Below are 2415 nucleotides of genomic sequence, written 5' to 3' on the forward strand. Positions count from 1 at the left end.
ACTTGCTCAATACCTCACAATAAAATGTACACCATAAAAATACACATTTTCAATTTATCACATCTGCAAAAATGTTAGGCATTAGTTACCAATATCTCTATAGCCATAGAATGCATTCAGAATACGAATTGCTCACATGTGTTCCCTCTCTCATTCCTGCTCTTTCCCACAAAAATGACAAAAACATAAATCCGGTTTTGTTAAATAGTGTGATTCTTATTATACTCTGACATCATATTTATTAACTGGTTGATTAAAAACAAAAAGTGGCAATCTTGCAGATATAAAAGTAATGGTATAGAAAAAGACAGAATCAAATACAGTTGAAAGGAATGTAAATTGATACAACTTGACACATCAGTCAATAATGAAAATGCACAATTCCCCTCAAGGAATTTCTAATTCCTCCCAAGGGAATTATTGTACAAATATACTCAAGCAAATGCAAAGAGATATATCTATGTGGTATTGTTTATAATAGCAAAACAAACAAAATTTAAATCATCTAAATGTCCATAATTAGGTCTATGGTTAACTAAATTTTCACATAACCATAAAATGGAATTTTTGTAACCATTCAAATGAACGCAATAGCTCTGCCTGTGTTGTTTTAAAAGATCTCAAAGACTGATTATATTTTGCATTCTAGAATTCTAAGAAAATCAAAAGAGTAGCTTTACTGTTTCTTTATTCATTTGTTCTGGTGCTAGATTCAAGTAACTTATGAAGTATGGAGACACAGCCCATCAACTTCGTTTTGTAACACCTGAGACCTCCTCACTCTGCTCACAGTGTCATAGATTGCTCTTCTCTGTGTAGCTGCCATAGGATTGCATTTCATCCTAAGAAAGAACTCAAAGTCAAAAATCCATTCACAAAAGCCAGAAGTCACTAATTTCCTACGTTTTCCTAACTGGTGTCCACAGCTTTAGTTTCTACCAATAGTGCTTGTATTTGCATCTCTAGGCTTACATGGACATAAGAGAAAGACTCTTTTCTATTATTTTATCAAAAAAATTGTTGATTATGTAGGTCTCAGTGTCAAACGAAAAAGATTGTGTGAAAGTGGAAATGGAGAAGAAATGAAGTAATATGAAAGGTATTTCAAAGGAGAGGGTCAAAGACTTGGTAAGCTACTAGTTATGAGATTTGGAGCAGGATAAGATTTAAGCCCAGGTAAGAGGAAAATGATGATAGTATTGAGAAAGGGAAGTCAAGGATTAGAGATGGTTTCATAGGGAAGGAAAAACCAAATCATTTTCTCCAAAGATTATAGTCTAAATGAGGTAAACATTCTGTGTTTTGTAACATACAGTTCTTGAAATGAAAATATGGTTTAGGGTACATATAAATAGTACATGGTAGATAATTAACAAAATAAGTATGCCTGACTATGAGCATTATAAAATTAGAATTTTTACTTTCCAATTAAAATACTAATATAATGCAAATTAAAAATTATGTAGCTATATTTTGACTTTATGGCTTAAAAGTTTGCAAATATTCTTTTTAATGTTATCTTACCTCCTCAACAACTGAAGTAACTTCTGTTTTTTTAATTAGTATTCTCTGCAAAATATAAAAATAAGCTGGAGTGAATGAAGGAAACATCATTATTTACTTAAAAATGGGAAAACAAAACAATATACTATTGACAAGTGTGATTCATATTTGATAGAATACATAAAATCAGACCTGAACTACCAGAAATAAGAATGATGCTTTTGGTTAATACATGTAGACAAGTTAATTCCAGATTTTGGAAAAGGAAGTGGAATTATGAAACAGAAGCCTAATATATGGAAAATATGTGACATAAAATGAATTACTATTTACTGGTTTAGAAATTTAGTATACACTATCTCTCCCAAGATCCTGTCTTAAATGGACTAAATCACTGTGCTTGCATGCCTAAGTGACCAAGCAAAATCCCTCCTGTCATTTAGAGTAGTCCAAATCTAACACATTTAGGACATGCTTTTTGACTATGGGAAGTTGATGTTAGCATATTAATTTCACCTGTCAGTTCCCTATTTCTGACCCCTTCTGGCTTAATAAAGCTGTGGAAAAAAAACATTAGTCAATACCTGCAGACATCGATTTTCAAAAGGCAAATGGATCCCACAATGACCAAAGTAATCAAAATAAAGAAGGTGATACATACAACAAATTTTTGTGGTAACTTGTCTCCTGTAAATATAGACACAAAAAAATACATGGTTTAACTGTGGTGCATCCAGACAAGGGAATATTATTTAGCACTACCAAGAAATGAGCTGCCAAGACATGAAAAGACACGGAAGAAATTAAATGCATCTTACTAAGTGAAAGAAGCCACTCTGAGAATGCTACGTTCTGTATGATTCCATGTACGTGACATTCTGGAAAAGGCAAAACTATGGAGACAGTGAAAAG

The 2415-nt window shown here is 32.3% G+C and overlaps 1 long non-coding RNA gene across 1 annotated transcript; it reads right to left on the bottom strand.

The window, feature by feature from the left end:
* Window positions 1–671: 671 nt before the first annotated feature.
* Window positions 672–1701, bottom strand: LOC125920963 (uncharacterized). Its single transcript, XR_007457266.1, has 2 exons — window positions 1525–1701; window positions 672–842 (listed from the first exon to the last, which is right to left on the bottom strand). It is a non-coding gene; the product is annotated as an uncharacterized LOC125920963 (long non-coding RNA).
* Window positions 1702–2415: the final 714 nt, after the last annotated feature.

This window comes from Panthera uncia, chromosome C2 (assembly GCF_023721935.1).
Source record: "Panthera uncia isolate 11264 chromosome C2, Puncia_PCG_1.0, whole genome shotgun sequence".
Classification (NCBI taxonomy): Eukaryota; Metazoa; Chordata; class Mammalia; order Carnivora; family Felidae; genus Panthera; species Panthera uncia.